Consider the following 23,974-nt stretch of genomic DNA (forward strand, 5'->3'; position numbering starts at 1 on the left):
TTGCCTGTGGTGCTCTCTGATTTTAAAGGGGGGGTATGATTGGGGGAATAGCAGGACCTCACTGCCTCTGGTGGGAGGGGGGGCACTGCCTGGATCTGAGGGATCTGAGCTTCTCCTTACTTACTGTTCATTTGTCTGGAGGTGAGTGTGCTGCCACCACACCACCACTGCAGCCACCTACCCATGGCTGTGTGTGTGTGTGTGCGCGTGCACGCATGTGTGTGTGTGTGTGTGTGTGTATGTATGTGTGTGCGTGCGCGTGCACGCATGTGTGTGTGTGTGTGTGTGTGTATGTATGTGTGTGCGTGCGTGTGTGTCGGTGTGTGTTTGTGTGCATGCATGTGTGTGCACACGTGTGCAGTTGTGATTGGGGTCCTCTGTCAGCCCCATGCTCCACTGACTCACACGCGCCCTTGGCAGGTCAGAGTGGGCAGAACGCAGGGGTGCAGTCAGAGTGGGCAGAGTGTACGGGTGCAGAGCGGCGACAGCGGGGGCGAGCCAATGCTAGTTCGACGGCGGTCGGTGGGGAAAGCGGCCAATCCCGCTGCAGCTTGGAGGCCGCTTTGATGTTGTTTAATTAGCTCATGCCTGGCTGCCCAAACATATGGCGATGCAAGGCAGCGATATGCAAATGAGGGCCCGTGGCGGTACACGACCCGTGTCTTCGGAAAAACTCAGCGGGCTGTTTCGCGGGCAGAGAGAGAGTGGGGGGGGGGGCACAGAGGTGGGTACATCCCCCCCTGCCCAATCCTCTTCCCCACCCCCCACCCCCCCCGCCTCCAATGTTGTGTGACGCTGTCAGCACTTTACTCCGGGACAGTGCCCTGACCGCGCGTTTCACGCCCCTCGAGAGCGGTAAGCTGCGCTTGCTTGATCCGGAGCTTCCGCCGGCGGCGTGTGACGGGCTCTCGCTGGTTTCCCTTGAATCTGACGCAGACCCCGTATCAGTACGAGCTGCATTTATTATTATTATAATAATTATTATTATTGTTATTATTATTATTATTATTTTCTTTTTTTGCCCTGGTTTAATGGTTGAAGTGGGCTGGAATGGACTGATACTCCATACCGGGACCTCTCCGTTTTACTCATAATGAGCAGAAGCACTTTTTGCTAAGTATTCCACTTCTTCTCATAAGCTGTATGCTTATTTGCCCCTGAGAATCGCACGGTATCGTATCGAGCCATGGTTGTATAAAATATTGCTTTGACGCCGGCGAGTGAATAGTTAATGACTTGTTCAGAGGCCGACTGGCAAGCTAGTAACTTGGAATAATTTTTTTACGTATGCAAAAAGATATGCGGCGCTCAGCGTCGTCCGGTGACTGATGTCGGAATCGCTGGGAGACTCACCTCAGACATCCCTGCGAAGTTCAGCGAGATCCCACCCGCCAGACGTCCCCCGCTATTTCTTTTTAATAAGCGGACATTTTTCATATTGTTCTGAATTGAGCGAAGTGGTGATATAGCGGGCTCGCTCGCTCACTCATTGAGATTTACAGCGCCCTGACAATTCATTTGAAAAAAGGAGGGAAAAAAAAGAGGTGCACAATGACTAATAGCGGAGGGACAAGGTGAAATTCTTTTTGCGCCATAAATCTGAGGAGCGGAACAGGTTGGCAGCTGGTATTAGGACTCGGTTAAAACTGTCACAGCTTATCTGGGTTAACCTTGAGCTTTTCTGCTTCAAACTTGAAGCCTCATGCTCTTGAAAAGTAGCCGCGCCGGTATTGGATTTCTTTAAAAAGAAGGCATGCCGGAATGACTCTCAGCGTCCGCGGGAACAGCCGACAATTTGCAGCATCCGTCACATTCGTGAAGCCGTTTTTTTTTTAAGCCTGTCTCTTAATTCTTCCGTATTTTATGAAACTGGATACAATGACCCCCCCCCCGATCCCCCCCCCTGCTTCTCCCCTCCCTAAATCTGAATGATAAAATGCAGTGTCACCTGTTCCCCCTGGGCCCCGCTGTCTGAAGGAGAGCAGCACCGGGGTGGGGTCGGTGATTAACATTTTGCGTCTCCTCGCCGCTTCCTTGCCGGAGTGACGCTCTGACCTCACGTATTGATTAAGGGCGATCTGCATGATTTTTTTGCGGGCTGTAATTACAGGGCGGCCTAATCCCTCGCGCCTGATCCCTCTGCGATTAGGCCGCCCTCCTCGGAGAGAGAGAGAGCTGACCTCCTGCCGAACACTGAGAGGCCGACCTCCTTCCGATCGACAGTCGGCCCCGCTGATAACCTCCGCCCTTCACCGCTTCGTTTCCAGGACCGACCGATTTAACTCTTTACATGCATCACGCGCTTTCCTCCAATGTGCACAAACGACAGAAGATAAATAAATAAATCGCCGCACCTCTGTTTTTCCTCCTGTTTGACCGACAGGGGGCAGTGGTCACCTGGATATTTATCCTTTTATTCGCTGAATCAACTCAAAGTTTACAATTACATCCACAGCTATAAGCACTTGCATTTATCTAATTTGTTTCAGCTTCCTCTCCTTTACTGTAATATTGATCAATACTAAGAGCATTGCGGCTGGTTTCCCTGCATCCCATATCTCACTGCACTCGTCTGTAGAAAGGATATGGGTGATCTGGCTTGCGCCGAATATCTATGGTTTTTCTGTCTTTTGTGCGCGCTCTGGTACTTGTAGTTCTCCTTTAAATACCGCGTGTGATGTTTTCCCTAATTGCACTGTAATCTCGTTTATTTTTACCAACACGACAGCACCTTGTTTGAAGAGCCTGATTATAATGGCTCTATGAATGTAATCACGGTGCAGTATTCTGTTCGTTAAACACGATGCATGTGTTAAAATGCACAATGAATCTGTAATTGCTTGCTCCTGCTCATAACTAACCTCATACCGTAGCCTATTATAAGAGCCAGTACATCATACCGATATTACTTTATTCACAGAGCCCGTATAATACTAGTCTTAAGACTCTTTAAAGTGTTTTAAGTATTGGATTTTTTAGCAGCACAGACAATATGAGTATGAGTGAATAATATCAACAACAACGACACGATGCATTATTTATTCCTGGTTGTGGCTGCTGAAGGTTTCCCTTGGCAACGCAAACCGTACGTGATACTGGGAGGCTTCCATGTGGAGATGACACAAGCATAGTCAAGACTTTATGCTGGGGAATTGGACACTTTGGGCACGTCATTGAACAGCACATTACTGACCATCACTTTACCTGTATTTTCCCCCTAGAAATATACATATTATTTTGGGCATCAGCAGGTCATATCCACTGTTACCAATCATAGCACATCTTATATTTTAGTAGTATGTTATTAGTTATGAGCATGATCATAATGCTTTGCAGTGTATCCTGAAGCTCTGGAAGGAGTGTTGCCATGGAAATATAAAGTTCAGTTCAGCAGCTCTGTAACTGCAAAATAATCAGGGGATGACTTGTACTGTTGTGCTGATATATATGGTCTGTGGTCATGTAGAAAATATGCAATTTTATTTTTTACTGATAAAGGCATCCGTATCTTTGGTGTGCACAGTGTTTTGCATAGAATATTATGCCAATATGAAGAAATATTATCAAGTTATTGGAAAAAAAGCAGGCAGATGGTAACTCTCTCTCTTACTTTCACCTTCTCGCTGTCTATCTCTCCCCCTCTCCCTCTCCCTCTCTCTCTTTCATTCTCCGTACCTACATCCCCTCCTCGTGGGCTGGAGTGCTTGGAAACTCAGTAATGTGGGTCTAATGTGGGACTTCTCTCTGTCTCTCTCTCTCTATGCCGCTCTCTCTCTCTTTCTCTCTCTCACTCTCTCTCTCTTCTCTCTCTCTCTCTCTCTCACCCCTCTCTCTCTCTCTTACTCCACCCCTCTCTCTCTCTCTCTCCACCCCCTCTCTCTCTCCACCCCCTCTCTCTCTCTCTCTCTCTCCCTCCCACCCCCTCTCTCTCTCTCTCTCCACCCCTCTCTCTCTCTCTCCACCCTCCTCTCTCTCTCCCTCTCCCTCTCCTCTCTCTCTCTCTCTCTCTCCCACCCCTCTCTCTCGTTCTCTCTCTTCTCCACCCCTCTCTCTCTCTCTCTCCCCTGTTTTTGGCCCTCCGTTACAGCTGGCTTTGTCCTCCTCCTTGATGCCAGCGGGTCAGGAGCTTACCCATCTTTGCGTTGCCGTGATACGGTGTGGGAGTGGCAGCCCTGGAAAGAGGGCGGGTTGCCGTGAGACGGGCTCACGAATGAGGCGTGAAGCGAGCGGAAGGCCCTGCGCGGCGCTGGCCTGGGGAGCTTCACATGAGATATAGAGAGGAACCTGCTTCAGTACTATAACAGCATGGGTACACTCTGCTCAGTGCGCTCAACAAGCTACACCCTGCACCCTACACTCTCCACCCTGCACCCTACACCCTGCACCCTGCACCCTACACTCTCCACCCTACACCCTGCACCCTGCATCCTACACTCTCCACCCTGCACCCTACACCCTGCACTCTCCACCCTGCATCCTACACTCTCCACCCTGCACCCTACACCGTGCACCCTACACCCTGCATCCTACACTCTCCACCGTGCACCCTATACCCTGCATCCTACACTCTCCACCCTACACTCTCCACACTGCACCCTACACCCTGCACTCTCCACCCTACACCCTGCACTCTCCACCCTGCATCCTACACTCTCCACCCTACACTCTCCACACTGCACCCTACACTCTCCACCCTACACCCTACACCCTGCACCATGCACCCTGTAGCCTAAACCCTGCACACTACACTCTCTACCTACATCCTACTCCCCGCACCATACACCCTGAACTTTGTGCCCTACACACTGTCCCACCCCAAGCTTCAGATTGCATTAGGGTTGTGGACAGTAATTCCTTAATTACTTTTCATTTGCTAAACTCAAAAGGGGTAATGCAGGTTATCCGCATCCTTAAACTTGTACATTGCAAATTTTACGCTGGAGGAAAGTGCTGGAAAAGACTTAAGATTTAAATCTTCAAGGTTTAAGATCACAAATATGTGAGCAGATTGTTCTTCACATGCTGGTGTAATGATCATTACTGGTAACAGAAAGCAATGCAGTTGTAGAACACACTGACTTTGAATTTTGAAATCCAAAAAAGCTACTCTTCAAAGGGTTAAAAGCCCACATGGTACCATCACCTGGGAGGGAAGTATTCTAATGGTGGTAATGGTACTGGTACTGGTACTGGTACTGGTACTGCTACTGCTACTGCTACTGCTACTGCTACTACTACTACTACTACTACTGATAATGATAATGATAATGATGATGACCGAATTCCAGTCCAACCGAAACCACATTCACATCTTTACCTTAAGGATGGCAGAGCCTGAGATCTTGCAGCAGCCTCCTCCTCCCTGTGTGACTGGGCACTCTCCTCCCCCCCCCCCCCATGGTGGTTGACCCCCGTGCCAGCTGGCCCAGGTGATGGCGTGGGGGGGCAGTCTGGAAGGCAGATCGGTGGGAACAGGTGTTTAAACTTATTAGGGGGCCTTGTCTGTGCCTGTGTGATATGGTCCCAGAAACCAGGGACAACACCCCCCCCCCACCACACACACACCACACACACACACACACACACACACACACTCAGTCCCCTCGGACTTCCCACGGGCACAAGGTCAAGAGGGAGAAATGCCCCAGGCCCCCCCCTCTTTGGATGGCTTTATATTTTGGTCTGGTTGAGAGCCAGAGAAGGTCTCTAATTAGAAGATTTGGATGGGGCTTGTGTGTGTGTGTGTGTATGTCCGTGTGTGCGTGTGTGTGTCTGTTTGTGGTGTGTGCACACAAGTCTGTTCTGTGGGATTAAGAGGAAGAAAGCCCCCACCCCCCGATGACTTTATTTTGGCCTGTTTGGGAGCCAGAGAAGATCAGTAATTAGAGGATTTGAATGGGGCTTTTGGGTGTGTGTGTTGTGGTGGGGGTGGGGGGTGGGGGGGTGAAACTCAACCAAGTTTGCAATGGGAAATGCACAACGATAATCAAGCACAAATACAGAGACCCCCCCCCCACCCACCAGCTTGGAATGACAGACAGCTAGTCCATTACACTCTTCTGCTAAATTTTTGTTAGGGTGCGTGGGATCATTTTTGATGGGAAAAACAGTAGAGGATGTTTTTGGAATGAGGTCACGTACCTTTCATTGGGGGGGGGGGGTACAGAAACACACGTGTACACAACAAAAACAGGAACCCTTGACCATTTTTCTGGCAGTGGGGCCAACTAATTTCTTCTGGGGCACCTACTTTTAAAAAAAAAAAAAATTTGCAGAGCAGGTTGTTAGTGTGAGGAATGTGGAACGGAAAGCTTTTAGTGGGGTACAAACGTAATTGCTCATTATGCACTTCTGTAACACTGTAATGGTTTTGTGTTTTGTTTAAATGTGTGTACTTCACATAGCTGTGTGCAGATCAATTAAAGCTCCCAACGTCCAAATAAAAGCTCGGGCATCGTGGCTTTCGTTCGTCCGCGAGGGCTGCACATCATTATTTGTTTTTTTTGTTTTTTTTTTTACCTTTCTTTAAGTTTGAGGTCACTTGAACTCAAAAACTCCGGATGCCTGTCAGTTTCCTTCATGATGAGAAACTTCCCCGTAGCTGAGGTTTTCATTGCACTCGTGTCACTGCTTCTGTATTTTTCTTAAGCAGAAATAGGCAGCCGTGGAGCTGACAGCCGCTGCCAGGCTGTCACAAGCCATCACAGAAATAACTTTAAGGGTGTTCGAGGGAAAAAAAAAATAAAAATAAAATCACCAAGTAAATTGTGCCGCACTCGAATCTTGCGAAGCATATTATATTTTGTCCCGAAGTCATGCTGCGAAAAGGTTATGTTGAGGTGAAATGTCGAATCAGTTTTAAAATGTGTTGGTCAACAGCAACAGCTAGGATTTATGGCTGAGGTACTCTTTCCATGGTGTTTTTTTTGCACTGAAATGGAAGTGGTTATCCCCTGCCCCCCGCCAAACCCCTACCCACCCAAAAATAAATGGATGGATTTGACAGTTGCTTTTAATCGAGTCTGCGTTGGTCTGCTTCAGACATCTTTGGTGGCCATAAGAAGGAGGCCCTTTGGTGGCCATTTTGCGTTTGAGTGAAGCACTGCCACTTCACGGTCGCTCCTTCTAGAGATTCTTTGAGCCATTTTGCCGAAAATGCCCCACGGCCTCAAAAAACAACATGGCTGAGATTACACTCCTGCCTAAATCGGTCACTTATGGAACGCCTGCAGAACAGATCCCCCCCCCCCTCGCCCCCCACCCCCCAGAGCCACTGCGTCGCTCCCAGTCGGAGAAGGAGAAGACATTCCTGCACAGTGTGTAATTTCAAATTGGACTTGAGCTTGTCTGCTTGGGAAAAAAAAAAAAAAGATCTCGTAGCCTTCCCAGCAAGTTTATATTTCATCTTTTCTTTTCCTGGCTCTGACCTTTTTTGGAAGGAGGGCACTGCCTAAATGCCTACACCTCCTCCCATGCCCCCCACCCCCCGACTTAGCACATTCCATGTCGATTTCGAGCGGAAACAAGCAGCCTGCCGGTGACTTATTATGGATATTACGCCCCTGATTTAAACCGCGCTTAGCCTGGGCTATCGATTCTCACTTAGCGGCTCTGAGCGCCGCGGACACCGAACGTGGCCGGCGGTAAAAAAACCGTAAGTCAAATTTAACACACCCGCCGCGGGTAAGAGTGACCTTTATCAGAGCGGCGGGGGTACGCCGGGGAGCTCGCTCCTCGTGGTGTTAAATACCGGCCGTACGGCGCCGAGCGGAGTAAATTAGAGACGCGGCGTTTACGGCGCTCCGCGGTGCCGGGAGGTAAAACCGACATCGTTAATAATAATAATAATAATAATAATAATAATAATAATAATAATAATATGACGATGGTGCCAGACGGGCTTCACGCGGGCCCGACCGGATGGGAAAATAGGCCTCTGCGGCGAAAAACCCCGTAGCATGAGAGCCTTTCTGAACGCGCCCTTTCTGAAGCGGCCCCTAGAACGACGACGCTGGGTCGTTGCCGCGGCGACGGCGTCCGGACACGCGCCTGGGCGCTTCCTCTGACAGGGGGGGTTGAGAGAGTCGCCGGGCCGAGGGTGGGGCGGGGTGGGGCCGGGGGCGGGGCGGGGCCGTCCTGAGGGCTGTTCTTTTGAGGGGGGGGGGTGGGGGGGGGGGATGTACGGATGTCGTAACATGTTCACCCTCTGGTCGTGTCATTTAAATGCGCTTACGCGATGCATCCTGAGTTGGGGGGCAGTGACCGTGAAGCTCATCTCTCCAGCCCAATCTCCCACGGTCAAAGTGTGGGGAGGTTCAGGCATCTTCACTGGGTTCAGAACAAAAGCCAAAGTAAAAAAAAAAACCATTATCCATCCATCCATCCATTATCTATACCTCCATCCATTATCTATACCTGCTTATCCTGGGCGGGGTTGCGAGGGGGTGCTCCAGCCTATCCCAGCGTGCATTGGACGAGAGGCAGGACTACACCCTGGACAGGTCGCCAATCTATCACAGGGCAAAAAACCATTATATTTTTATTATTTATATTAAAAACAAAAAAAAAACAGAGGGACCTCAGTTGTACTGACATAATAATAATGATAATGATAAGATAATTATCATTATAATTATAATAATGATAATTAAGGGTGCAGGGTTTTATTATTGTTGTTATTATTATTGTGTAAATAAAACCGAGGGACCTCCTTACATAAACCAAAATATCATCGGTTAGAGAGATCCATTTGACTATTTGCTATTTGCCCTCAAAATCTTTCTCTCGATTTTATGAGCCAGTTTTTCTCCTTTCCCGTCGCAAACAGCAGTGCCTGTCTGCAGCGGTGCTGTAATAATGGCAAGCTGAGAAACCGTAGTGAAGGCACTGTAATGATCTGTTGGTCTGTTTACATACAGTATACTTGGATAAACGGAATAAAGGATCACCAAGTGACCAATGCTTTTATGTTTTTTTTATTTTTATTTACGTACCTTTATTCTAGTGGTGCTGTAATCAGTCTACTGTGGATTTTACCCAGTGATTTTTTCCCCCTCCTTGCTTTGAAGACGACTGGGCGGGCGAGTCGCTGTTTAAGTGCTGCTGTCGGCCGAGCTGGCTGGAACTTTAATTGCGCTCTGGACGAAGACGAACGGAGGAGAAAGACTCATTTCTGCGATATAGCATTACCTGCAGGGCTGCGCAGGTCCGAAGCATTTAATCAGAGATAAGAGGACTCGACAGCAGACACCCCTAATGGTTTCCCTCCCGCGTATCTCTCTCTCTCTTCCTCTCTCCCCCTCCATCTCTCTCTCCCTCTCTCTCCCTTAATCTCCCCCGCTCTCCTCTCTCCCTCTCTGTCCCTCCCCTCCATTTCTCCATCTTCCCCTCTCTCCATCCATCTCTCATTATTTTTCCCTCTCTCTCTCGCTCTTCCTCTCTCCCCCTCCATCTCTCCATCTTTCCCTCCCTCTCCCTCAATCTCCCCCTCGCCTCTCCCTCTCTCTGTCCCTCTCCTCCTCCATCTTTCACTCTCTCTCCTTCCATCTCTCTCCTTCTGCCTCGCTCTGCCCTTCTCCCTCCCTCTCACCTTCTCTCTCTCATCTTTTTCTTCCTCTCTCTACCCCCCCTCCTCCTTTCTCCATCCCTCTTTCCCTCCTTGTGGGCTGCAGTGTGATTGGAAACTCAGTAATGTGGGCCTTAAGGATGGTACTTCAGGAGGCAGAAAGCCCTTTCTTCCCATTGTACCTGGAGCTACGGCTTGAGCAATCACACGCTGCGCTACCTCATCGCAAAACACAAGAGCTTTGGCTCACCGGAGTGGAGGGCGGGGGGTTGGGGGTTGGGGGGCGGGGGGGGATCTTCACAGGAGCCTGGAAACAAATGAGAGTCAGTTAGCTGCTATGAGCAGCTGAGAGCCTCTTAACTATTGAAGATGTGAGGTCACAAAATATGTGATTAGAACATTCTTAACTGAACATTCTAATGCTGTTGTAACAATCACCACTGGTAACTGACAGCAGTGGATTTCTACAACCCTGACTTAGAATTTTGAAAAACATTCCGAAGGACCTGCTCGTCTAAGGGCTAATGTTCGTGAGTTGGCCTTGCTGTTGCTGTAAAAAAGTATGAGAACAAGCAGACGCTACTGCAGATTTAAGGTATTTCAGCGCACGCTAACTGCTCCTCATTTCCCATTTGATTCGCATGCTTTGAATGTGCTTATCCATTTACCAGATTTCCTAGGCCTGGCTTTTCGGAATCACATTTGAGATGTGTTCGCAGCTGAAACTCGCACGGTAAAAGGTGTTTGGGAAAAAAAAGGCAGTCAGACATGACATTTCGCTAAATTGGGTTTCTGACACGTACACGCTCAGCAAAATCACCTTAACAAATTGAACACTGCGAGTGTTAGAATCAATACAGTAATATTAAAGGGGAGGCATAGGACCATACAGGAATGTGCTGAACGAACACTTTGAAACACGTTGAGAAACACCTTCACAGTGTTGGGTTCCCAACGCTGCAGGTGCCGAAAATGAAGACTAACCCCCTCAGATGCACGGGTAAGGTTCCTGTGGTATTTTAAAAGGAGCATCTATTTTCACCCGTTCTCTTTGTCTCTCAGTTCTGTTTGTTGTGAATTATCAAGGTACAGCAGGAGTGTTTTCAAACTCTGCCTGCTTCTGAAGAGCACGCTAAGTATTTAAAATGCATATTTGCCCCAGGTCTGATCAGCTTGTGTTGTCATGGTTACACCGATGACACTTTTTTTTTTTTCTCCTTCTCCTCCCATTTGAAAACACATGTCTGTTTATCTGCCTCTGAATTTCCCTAAAAGATGTATCATGCTGGATGGCTAACCATCATTCAAAGCTCTGTCTGCCTAAAACAGACAGTACCTGTTTTTTTTTTGTTGCCAATTACCCTGGCTTAGTTTGCTATTTGCCAGTGTACACCAATGCCCAGTTAACCTGTGAGTTACGCCCCAGTATATTTAATCTGTCCACAGAATCAGTCACCAGCTGTCCTTTAAGACCTCATCTAGAAGCGTGAGGAAAATTGCATTGTGTAAATGAACAGGCTAGTTAAACAATTAAGAGCAAAGGTGGGCATTTTTCGGAAATGGTTCCTCCTTGCCCACACCTTGCTGTAGACGACACCACAGCATCTACTTCTCCAACCACTTGGCCAAACACTGGACCACAAGCTCGTCTTTTCCAAGAAGACCGTGGTGACGATTTTGACATGCACATTGTTCCTCTGTTACACAGATGTCAGATTCCAGTCCTGGAGGGAGAAAGTTTCTGCTGATATTTGGGGGTGTTTTTTGCAATCTGTGATACATGTAGGGTGTTAGCTCGCTGCTAGAACTCCATCGCTTTCAGTTACCAGTAGTGATTGTTACATCAGCATTAGAATGTTCAGCTAAGAACATTCTAATCACATGTTTGTGGCCTTAACATCTAATTGGTTAACTGGCTGCCGATGGAAAGGAATGCAGACACTGTGGCCCTCCAGGACCTGAGCGTCAGAGCCATACAGCCTCTGTAATGATTAACCTGGCCCTTCTTCACCAACAATATATGGAGTTCCTGATCCCTGTTCTGGTGACCTCTCACAACTACAACTCCCAACCAAAATGATTTTAACAGTTCCTTCAGAAAAGTGATTTTGAATATTTCTTTAAAAAAAAAAAAAAATCATTATTTTTTTTAAATCTGAAGATATGTGAGTTAAACCTAAGGACTGAGGTTGATTGTCCAAAAGCTTATTATTTTACGATTTAAGTTTTAAAAAAGCACTGAATCTCATTATGGGAAGTGCGGCTGAACACAGTTTTTATGAGTTTTTAGACTTCAGGAATTACGGAGCTGAAGGCAGCCAGCTGCAAGCTGAGTGCTGTAGGGAGATGAATGGGTTATGCCCAAAGGCAAAACTTAAGATTAAAGTCAAAACTTTTCACCTTTAAAGTTAAAACTTGATGGAATAAAGTCAGAACTTTCTAGCTTTAAGTCGACAGTTAGTTCTGACTTTCACAGTAATTCTAATTCATTCACACGGCCCCTAATGCTCTTCTGTAGAGGTCGAATTCATTCCTTTGAAAACCTTTTTTTGTTTTTTGGAAAAAATGAAAGGGGCATTGCTTATGCATGATTCAAACGGGATTGTGAGAAGCACGGCACAGTTCCTAAAGATTTAGCCAAAAAACTCAGTGGAATGTACTCATTTGGCACTGTTATTCATAGTTGGCAGTAAAGCACTCTTCTGGGCCCAGCAGTGGGGGGAAACAGTCAAAAGACCATCCTTCCCCGGTTGAACAGGGACTAAATTTGAACACAACATGTGACCCGCTGATTTAAGTCCTTTGTGAACAGTGTGTTGGAGATCAGACTTGGGCTGCTGCTGTCTGAAGACAACACAAAACTTCGAAACTCAAAACGTGCTCTTCATGCGCTGGCCAAATTTTTCATTCAGTGAAATTAAGGTTTAAGGTGTGAAAAGATCATAATAAATATATAATGTAATCAAATTATCAAAATAAAAGCAATGTAAAATTAACGTGAAAGAATTGTACTACAAGAGCATAGTATAGTAGTAGTAGTAATAATAATAATAATAATAATACATCAATTAAACCACTTATTCCTCGTCGGGGTATTTTCTTTGGTGGTGGACTGAGCCTATCCCAGCATGCACTGGGCGAGACGCAGGAATACACCCTGGACAGACCACCAATCTACTGCAGGGCAAAAAATCATTATATCTTTATTATTTATATATTTTTAAAAAAACATAATATAATTTCTATTATTAGTGGTCACCAATCCATCACAAGGCCCACGCAGCATTCATTCACACACTCCTACGGCCAATGTAGAGTCTCCAATTAACCTGCTGAAAGTCTTGGAGGAACATGGAGGAAACCCACAGAGACATGGTGAGAACACACAAATTCCACAAAGAAAGGCCCTTGCCTTGGTCGGGATTCGAACTCAGTACCTTCTTGCTAAACGCTAATAATTATGTGGATCCGATAATGTGCATCCAAATTGTTAAGAGCCAAGCAAAAAATGTATTTTGCTGATTTTTGTTTTTGGGGAGTTTGGGATTTATTAGTGCTCAGTTTATACAGGCCATTAGGGTTGTTTAAAAGCTGGATGTGGGCTCTTCACTCAGTAACTATACTTTAAAATGGGCAATTTTATGAAATAAATATGTGTGGAGGCTTTAGGCCAGGCAGTATGGATAAATTAATGGCTTTACATAATTTGCAACTGCAAGCAAAGTGTGGCTTTGCCTCTCTTTGACTTCAGTTTCACATTTTCAACCGTTTAAAACTCCGAAAAAATGTTTTAAAACATTTTGTTTTTTGTAAAAAATCTCTACTTTTGCTTCCGAATTTCACCGCAGACAACAGCCGTTTGAAGTAAAGAAATGTTCTGTTCCTATGGGAACTGTGATGATCCCACCAGCCCTGTGGCCAAATCCCACACCCCGACTGTCGATTGCAGGGAAACTCAGAAATGGCAGCCTAATTGGGTTAAAATCACCGGGGTGTCAAAAGTTTTGAGGGGTGAAAGAAAGGATAGGCTTTTGGCAAGAGAAAATGACTGACATTTCAGAGATGAGCTCCTCTAGATGTCAGTTTAAAGAAAAAAAGGAAAAAACCCTGAACAACAAAAAAAAAGAAAACCCTCTGTGTTGTACAAGTCCTTCATGAAAAAAGGCTTAGGAAATTAGCCAAGAGTACAGATGCCAATCACGTCAATGGGACTTTTGTCCTCCTACCCAGAGGAACGTCTATTAGTTGTTTACTCTGCCTTTTTTCAAAATGGCCGCCGATCGCCGGCTGGATTTGACTGACTTTTGTGTCGTTGATTCCGCATTAGAGGCACTCAGTGTAATGGGCTGGCAAGCCCTCCCGGAGAGCAGGGTTATCGCTTGCTGCCTTTTGATAATGCACATTATGAGGGATGGGTCTCCTGGCCTAGCTCCTTCCGGAAGGTTCCGCGGAGATTGGGGTGGAGGTCGGGGGTGGTGGCGGATGAGTACGGGGGGGGGGGTGGGCGCTTGTCAGCGATGTACTCAGACTGTGTGAGGTTGTGGTGTCTCGACCTGCGCTCTGGCTCTAGCTGAAGAACATCGCGATAAGTGCTAAAGCTGAAGAATTTGTGGGGGGGGCGTTGGGTTCTTATCCAGTCCTGTCACATTTCATTCAACCAGCAAAGGAGGCCCTCATTCGCACGTTTGAGAAGACCTTGTGAATGCACACGGGACTTTTCTCAAAGGACATTATTATGTGCAGCCGGAAGGGAAAGAACGCTCGCTACCCGCGGAGTTGGAACGACGCCGCGCCGAACGCCAGCCGTTACATTTGCAATTACCGGCTACGGCGCGCCGAGGCTTTCTCCGTTTTCACAATTCACCGGTCATCTTCGACTACGCGTCTTATTTTTCATACTTGCTAGTGGAAAACTGCACAGTACGACCGAGCTGTACTTTGGGGGTAAATGATGAGTTATGTATTTTTTGCTATGCTATGTTTTCTATAATTTATATATAGATTTTTTCTTGCATTTATTTATTTATTTATTTATATTTGGCACCCCCCTGTTTAAATGGCTAACAATTCGATAAAAATCCAGTCAGATAGGAAGTTATTTCAGCTCAGCCATGGAATTTTGTCCCACGATGCCTTCCGACATGAGGTAAATTAATAATGATGGGGAAAAAAAAATTGGTCCAGAGCAATAAGCGTTTATTTTATTTTGTTTATTTATTTACTTACAGCCCTTACCGGGCCTGCTGAGTGACTCATAAATATTACATGAAACACAACGTGAGCGTGAACGTGATTATGACCGTGACCTTTTGGCAAACTTTGGATATCTTTTTTTGGCACTGAGAAGGTAAAGTTTTATCTTAAGAATTAATTTGGTCGCTTAGATCAGACACCTGCCGAGACTGCGGTCGGATGTGAAATCTCAATCGCGGCTGGAGAAAATGGTTAGACTGAGATGTTGAATCAGAGTAACAGCTTTTTTTTTCTAGGGTCCCACTTTGAAGGACAGTGATTTCCAATCACCCCGAAAACATTAAAAAATTCCACAGCTGGGACCGACCGTCACCACAGGGACAGTGGCAATTTTTTTTGGAAATGACAAGTGAAATGGAGAAAAGAACTGGAGTGTAAAAAAATAATGACAACGATAATAATAATAATAATGACACTAACAATACTACTACTACTACTACTACTACTAATAATAATAATAATCCATTGTTTTCTGAAAGCTAATTTGTTAAAGAAGTTACCAGAATGCGAGCGGATCTGGCAGAGCCAGAGGAAGACGCAGACAGGTCAGCTGGTAGATGGGGGTGGGGGGCGGTGGGGGGTGGAGGGGGGGGTGGAGGGGTAAAACGGAAGGCGGTGGCTTTTGCAGTAAACAGAAAATCTCATTAGCATATGCTAATTTCCCGGGCCGGTTTCGGCTCCCTCTCCCCCTCTGCGGAAAGTTGGGACGGCGTGTCCTGCTCAAATTAAGCGTGTAAGCCGTACACGTGTTTATGGACTGAGGCGGTGTTTTCAATGAACGAAAAAATAAATAAATAAAATAAAATAAAAAATGCTGTATCCGGTATCTTACAGCCTTGCTCATCGGCTGACTTGCTCAGCGTAATGAACCTTGTCATGTCATTACGGATGAGGGCCAGTGGCTCAATCCGGTAATGGACCCTCCACAGGATAGCGCAGGGCAGGGCTCTTCAACGCCGTATTCGTCAGGGCCAGGTTCTTATTAAAAAACGGTGCATGTGGATTAGAAATCTTCCTCGTACAATTTATGAAACGATGTATGAATAAGATGTGCTGTGTGTCTGTTCAAATAAAGTAGATGCTTAAAAAAAAAAAAAATAAATAAAATAGGCTACACATTATTTAGTAAGTTATTAACATGTAACTACTGGGATGTATGTTGACACTGTGAGGCTGCGATTGTGGCATCTGAGATTTTGAATGCTACTTTTTCATTGTCACAATAATCAAAAGGCCAAAAGTAAGTGATGGATTTTATTTGGCTGTCAGGCCACCTGGTGATTGGCACTGAGGAAGAGATGATGCCGAGTCAATATTTAAAATGGGGGTGCTTGGTAACTAAATCATAAAATGGAAGCAAGAAAAAAGAAGAGTACCACACATTTGATGAGTGACAGTGACATTTAAACATTCCTGCACCCTTCTAAACCGGTGTCACCCATTAATACAGAGAGGTCTGTTGTTCGAGGGAGTGAATTGGGTGAAATGCTTTGCTCAAGGGCTGGGGTTCTCCCACCAGTGATTCTGGGCCCCCACGAAAAGATCTCTCACTGGGTCCCCGCCACCCTATCCCTGCACAATTTTTGAGGGCCCCATGTCAGTCAGGGCCCTTGGAATTGTCCTCCTCCACCCCCGCCCATTCGACACCCCTGCTCAAGGGCACAGAAGCTGTGCCCCCTCCAGCTTTTGGGCTCGAAGCACTCCGGCTCCAGCTGCTGTAACTGGCACACCACATGGCACCCCCAGCACAAACGAAGCCCCCTACTGCGCACACGCACACACACACACACGCGCACGCACACATGCACACACACACACCCACACACGCACACACACACACGCGCGCGCGCACGCACACATGCACACACACACACGCGCGCGCGCACGCACGCACACATGCACACACACACACACACACATGCACGCATGCACACATCCATGCATCTACGCATGCACAACACACATACACACACACACACACACATGCACACACACACACGCACTCACACCTGCACACATCCATGAATCTACGCATGCACAACACACATACCCATGCATGTACACATGCACAACACACACACGCACACACATAGCACAGACAGCCAGAGAGACGCATAAAACATGAATGTGTGCATGAAGAAACATCAGTCATGTGAACATGCACGCATACACCCGCACACACACACACACACACACACACACACACAAATACGTACACACGCACACACACGCACAGTTGAAGTCAGTGCAGTCCATGCCCTCTGCTCTGTAACACATTTTATTTCACTTAACAAGGCCTGGTCTTGCTCTGCCTGCCAGACAGCTCAGATCAGATTCTCCCTTTATTGTCGCCTCTCAAAGAAAGTAAAAGGAACACGTGGGCTTTAGCAGCACAGCACACAGACACTCGCTGCGTATTTGGAGCGCGCAGAAAAGAGACAAAGGTCGCGACGTTGAACACGCAGCAAAATGTTCTGTGAAAAGAGCACGTTTTTAATGGTAATAAGTGAGACTTCGGTTTCCATCGGCGACCAGCAGATTTCAGTCACCAAGCTTTTTTTCGTGGCTGTCACATGCGCACGAGGAAAGCACAGAGCATGGGAACAGAGCACGCCACTCTGTTTATGTACAACTGTTCCCAGGAAATTAAGTATGTCTAGCATTTTTAGCACAGGGATCGATACTAAGGCTCTCCTTAATGATTTGTCTGTTCTGCTTGATTAGAGAAATGTCTGAATGACACCGAAAACCATGAATCCAATATCCAAAGGTCCACCCACTTAATTTTGTGGACATCCATGCATAGAATTGCTTGCTTGCCATTGATTTTTTAGGACAATTGTCTTAATGGAATATCAATATGGCAAGTTTTCGTTCACACTTCAGATTAGGCAAATTATTGAGGCATACTAGGCTCTAAATTCAAGGCGCAGGCAACAAACAAAATTCTGGTTCTGAAAGCAATCATATTCATTCTCATTTTGTTTTCATGGGTGTTTTTTGTAGTTGTTCGGTCTTTCGTGCCACCTTTGTAGTTGTTTGGTCTTTCGTGCCACTAAATCAGGGTTTTGAAGGTGGACCTTTCAGCTTAAACTGTGGTAGCGAAGATTTCCCACAGTTCAAAGCAGACCAATTTCACTGGCGTGATAACAACAAAAAGGCAAGCCTGTTTTCCATGAACTGCGTATAAATATTCAAGAAAGCAGCTTTAAAGTGCGGAACAGAGATCTTTGGATATATAAACCATTTTCTTTTGTGTTCCATAAATGATTAATTTTACAGCACTTTGCATCCCCCGCTTTGTCCATACTGGGTTAGAAGATTTTCAATGTGATTCAAATTGTTATTATTATTTTTGACAGTGAGCTAGGAAAGCTCTCTCTCTTTCTTTGCGGTTTGAAAGGGGAGCCTGCACAGAAACTCCAAGTACTCAGTTGCACGAAAATGAACCAGTACTTCAGTACTACTTTTTCTTAATCTTAATATCTAAATATCTTACTATCTCATTTAATTCCTTTTCCTCTATTCTCGGCTCACTAATATATATATATTTTTTCTCTGGCCAGTTTTCAAATCGTGCTGTGCATTTTGTTTGCGTTTCATACTTTCTTGATTCCTTTATAATAATACAGCTTTTTTAAAGAATAACTTAACGCTGTCGCGAAAGACTGCATGAAATATCTGCCCTGTCAAATTCCTTGGCAGCAGAAAAATTCTGCCACAGATTTTTTTTTTTGGAAGTACACATTTTGCGTCTTTCTTTAGACTGACGATGGTGTGATCACTTGGGCATGGAAATCTAGAGAGGAGACATGCTGCCAGGGTACCCTTGAGAAAAAAAATTGTCAGCAGCAACAACAACAACAGAAGGAAAATGTGAAATTAAATGGGAAAAGTATAACTAAATACAACAATTAAGCACCTGCATGTACTGCACTAGCCTGTAAATGTAAAACATGAAAAATTTTACCAAGTGCATTCGGGATATTGGAAGCTAACTATCTCTCTGTTCTGAAAAAAAAACAACTTTGTTTAGATGGAGTTTTTAATTTTATTTTTTTATTATATTTTTGTATTTATTTGGTCACAGTTTAGATATTTTGATGTCAAGGCCAGGAGAGGTTGAATGGCTAATTAGTGACTTCCCTACAGCCAGTACAAGACAAAGACAGAAAGACCCGAAAAACAGTCAGTTTGTCCCGGGCGAATCGATGTGGCTAATGCCTTCTGCAGCTGAGTTCAGCATGGCCTGTGCCCCCCTATGCCGCCACCCCCCCACCCCACCTCCCCTGCGCATTGGCGAAAGCAGTCTCCTGTGACAGGCTTTACCAGACCAGGCTCCTGCGTGCTGACAGCCAGGAGCCCCCCCCCCCATACCCGCTCATTTTGCCATCGGGATGCCCTTGCTCCACTCATCCATGGCGCTTTTGCTTTGTTTCTTTTTACCAAGAGTCTCGGAAAATCTTTTTCTTTTTTTTCCCCCACGCATCTCATGCAAAGATGTCTGGTTACTAGGCAACATTGCTAAAAAAAAATAAAAAATTAAAATAAATAAAATAAACCCCCGCCACTGCTTCCATCTAATAGGCACAGCATTCCCTGCACTTGAAACACTCAACTCGTTACGTGGCTTGTACAATTTTCACATGTTTCAATACTTTATTTTTCAGCTTCTATTGGGGTTATTGGATACTTCTGCTGATCTCTGGGTTTCAGAATGCAGATAATTCCTCAGCACAAGCCGAGAGCAAATTCCCACAGAAGCGGGGGGCGGGGGGGGCGTGGGATTTGTCAAGGTAAGGAAGATAAAGTCAAAATAAGGAAGGGCATATTACGGATTCCTTTGCAGCGAGACACTAACCATGCGTGGACTTCCTGGGAATGAATCCAGGTCACACACTGCCTCTACTCCGTGATATTGGTATTTGGCTCTTCAGTGTGTGTTGAAATGTAAACACGTTTGGCCATTTCCGTTTGACGTACATCACCTCAGGGAAATCTTTTATTGAAATCGGGTTATGCCAAGAATTAAATCAATTAAAGTCAAATAAAATGGACGTACCAAATGCACAGCACAAATCAGAGCAAATTGCCCATGCATATATGTGCACCATACATATCTTACCAATGAAAACCCATCTTACCAAAGGCTCAGTACATACTGTACAAGAGTCTAAGTATAATTTAAATTGTTACTCCAAATGAATACAAACCAAAAGGTGATTAAAAAAAAAAACGTGACTTTTCTGTGACTTTGTAACCTTTTATGACCATGCTAGGCCTATTTTGCTTTAACATTATCGCTGTCGTTTCTTTTTTTATACCCACTTGGAAAAGCCACATTACCTCTGTCACCCTGACGTGAAAAAAAACGGGGCCAAATTACCCAGGGATTACTGCCAAACTGTAATGTTGAGTGTGAAATTGGAAGATCTGAAAAGATGGAGCCGGAATGAACTGACATGTGAACTAGAAAATGGCTTTTTTTGTAGCCCGGAGGCAAATTTGCACCGCGCATCATAAATGCCCTGGATTACTGTTTCGGCTGGCGGTGCCTGAGCGTCTGACTGAGTGCCCCTTATTTCTGCTTTATTACTGATGATGTTTTCCGTTCAAGCAACAGCGTGCGACCCCCCCCGCCCAAACCCACCCCCCCCCCCACGCCCCACCGCCCCCTCCCCACACACACACACACACACACACATACACACACCTTTTATTTACGACTTTATAAAATAATCAAAAAGAATTTGTCAGTCATTCCACAGCACAACTCCCCAAAAGGCTCATAAGATGATTACAAACAAACAGACGAACAAACAAATAAACAAACAAGCAAGCAAGCAAAAACTCTCACGGCTCTTTAAAAGTATTTTCTGTTTGTCTTGTTGTTAAAATCGCACAAGGTGCGATCTTTAAAATATGCTAATCGCTCGGCAATCAGAGAGTGCTGGCTGCAGCGCGTGGCCTGACAGATTGACTAATGAGCCTCGCGTCCATTTCCGCCCATGCAAAGTAGAACACTCAGCAGTTGTCTTGGAAACAGTAAGAGAGCAACTCTTGCGCATGCATTTCCACATTTAAAAAGAATATATAAATATATATATATATATCTGCCAAAATATACATTAAATACAATATCATTTGCATTAAAATGGAACCTTAATGATATATTATTCTGTTTGTTTTTGGGTGCAGATCATCTCCACAAAGTGATGTGGTATTTGCATTGTGTTGGGAAAAACACTGTGTGGTGTAAATGGTAAATGCATTTATATAGCGCTTTTATCCAAAGCGCTTTACAATTGATGCCTCTCATTCACCCATTCACACACACACACACACACACACACACACACAAGGCTGTCATGCAAGGTACCGATCAGCTCGTTGGGAGCAATTAGGGGTTAGGTGTCTTGCTCAGGGACACTTCGACGCGGTGTAACGGCTGTGGCGGGTGTCTGTGTTTCTCCTGCAGTCCTCCAGAACAACGAGAGCTTTCGGCTCAGCTCTGCAGAACACAGCGAGCAGAGACAGCGTCGGGCAGCCTGCGTTTCGAACGGCACCCGTGGAAACCTACACCCCTCCTGAACCTACAGAGGACTTTTTTCGGTGGGGGAAAAACACACAAATTCTCAACAAATTGTGTTATTTATTTACAGTGAAACTTCCAATAATAGCCGGGACCTTGACGTACTTCAGGAGAAGAGAGGAGAGCACTCAGGCTTAATTGGAGGCCAGGCCTCTATTACGGACAGGCCATTATTTTCAATTAGACTACAGAACTGGTCCAGAGTAGGCCACAACCAGGATGGATAATATCCTCTTGAGACACAGCAGGAAAAAAAAAAAGTATTTTAAGTATTTAAGTATTTCAATTTCGTGACATAATACGAGTATCTTGGATGACAAAAATGATTTTTGCACAGGAAAATATGTGGTCCTTGAGATTAAGAGCTGAGACTGTCCCCTACAGAGGACAACAATGAATTATGGGTATTGGAGACTGGCCTTTATTGACATGCACGTGGAACACTCCCCATCTCTAAAGATCTGGACACTGTTTGATGAAGTTTTACAGTATTTATTCCTGGCTATGGTAGGGTAACCATATGAAATTGGGCGGGAGGGGGAAGGGGGGCATTATTCCCCAATGCCCCCCATGGCATTGGTACAATATGGCTACACTTAATAAACTGAATGAAAAAAATTCATAATTTCTTGATGAGATAGTGAGGCGATGTGGTTTTATATTCCACCAGAATCCACCATGTAAAACCTGAAAAAGGCTGTATTGCATGAAGTGGCCTTCCTTTCCATGGAGTCACCGCAGTTTCTAAAGTATTTAACTTTGCTGAACTTTTTGCAGGTGAAGTCTATGAATAAATCCATCTCCTGTAAAAGCTCCGTGGTCAGACCAGAGCCTGAAAATCTGTAAACAAGGCAGAGAGGGACGACTCCGTGACACAGACAGCTTGATCTGACCTTTCGTTCCGCGGCACTCTGGGAACATTGGGAGCATCGATCCAATCCGGGGTGTGCCGACGGTCCTGTCTACCGCATGTCAGCCATAAATGACAAGTGATACCGGGGCAAAGTCTCTGGATGTCTACTGGGGGGGGGCGGGGGCGAAGAAGGAGAGGGGACAAGGTAAGAGCAATGGTTGCTATGTCCTCACTCTAAGTGGGAGTTTTTTTTTTCATGCGATAATAACCAGGCAGTGGTAACCCTTGGCTACGTGGGAGACCTGCTGTGTTCCAGCGCTGAAACTGAGCTTCCTGTGAGTGCATCAACACCTAATTCTTATGCCACTGAAGAAAAAGTTAAGAAAAAATTGCGAAGTCAGTCTAGACCCTTATGATTCAATATATCCAAGTTCAGCATGTGTCAATATCCTGCTCCATTATGGCTTGATCGAGGGTCCATACCAGCGGTGAAGAATCGTTGCGAATTCAGACGTAGTCCTGCACAGTCCGAGGCCAAACGGGCCTGGCTGTGCTAAAACATGCATGCATCTGAAGGCTACTGAAAACAAACAGTCTTCACATGCATGACTGAAGATACGGTTTTCCCCAAATTCACACGTTTGATGGATTGACTACACCGAGATAGTTGGCTTGCTAGTAACACATATTTAACAAGTTAATTTGTTTTGTGTTTAAGTTTTTTTTATTAGTTTATATAAATTACAGGAACAGGAAGAGAAAAAAACAAAGCTCGTCCAATTTCATATAGTAATAGATTATCCTTAGAGGTCAAGAAACTACTGACTTGTATGATTCACAATTATACACCACTGACTCCGACTCTGGGGAAAAACATAGTTAATGAATACCTCAGCTTGGCTCTCTCTTTGTTCTCTCGTGATCTATCATGTTCTCATACTGTAGTGTGTAGCTGTGTCCTGCGTCTCTCCATCCATTTCAAGCCCAAGATACAGTGCCTTCTACAGGTCATCCATTTAAAAAAAATGTCTGTGGCTGGAAACGGTTGTCCATGTGGAACAGGAACTGTAGTGATATAGTATAGTTTAGGTTTCCTTCCTGTGTGGAATTGGTAACATGGATAAAGCTCTTGGTCAAGGCATGTTCATCTCGCTGTATTAGATCTTTTTTTTTTTTGACATCTTGCCTCGGCTTCTGAATTCCAGAACACTGAAAGGACACTAAATCTACCCAGTATTCCCTATTATCAATGTGAAAATGTACTGTTTGCTGGCAAATTGGTTAATGTTATGGAATTCCTCAGAGCTTCTTCAGGCTCTAAGACCTAATGTGTTTGCCATTTAGCTGAAATAAGCAGTGAAATATTGAGCTATGGTTAAATAGGTTACAGTACAATCCAATACTCAGTGCCTTCTACTCACAGTCCGCCTCCACATAAATGTTTTTCTTTCTCCATACTTTTCCACTGAGCCATTCATTCCCAAGTAACTTGTGTGTCCTACGATTTCTTCTCTCTGAAAACATTATGTTCGGTGATACAGAATTTCAGCTTTGAGATTTGATTTTCAGAATCCTATGAACCAGCAAAAATCTGTGCAATTCAGCACTTGGTATATTTCTCCTCTAAATTGTCAAAAAATGTTGAGCACTCCCAGTTCCAAACTGCTGTAAGTGAATCGGCTCTCATTTCCATACGGGGCTTCGCTGGCTG

At 45.4% G+C, this 23,974-nt stretch overlaps 1 long non-coding RNA gene across 1 annotated transcript in view; it reads left to right on the forward strand.

The window, feature by feature from the left end:
* The window catches only part of LOC135258273 (uncharacterized), a 32,892-nt gene extending 9,176 nt beyond the window's left edge, over positions 1-23,716 (forward strand). The window contains exons 2-3 of the long non-coding RNA XR_010330938.1: positions 21,297-21,430; positions 22,188-23,716. This is a non-coding gene — a long non-coding RNA (uncharacterized LOC135258273). The remainder of the gene's footprint in view (positions 1-21,296; positions 21,431-22,187) is intronic.
* Positions 23,717-23,974: the final 258 nt, after the last annotated feature.

Source organism: Anguilla rostrata, chromosome 6 (assembly GCF_018555375.3).
Source record: "Anguilla rostrata isolate EN2019 chromosome 6, ASM1855537v3, whole genome shotgun sequence".
NCBI lineage: Eukaryota > Metazoa > Chordata > Actinopteri > Anguilliformes > Anguillidae > Anguilla > Anguilla rostrata.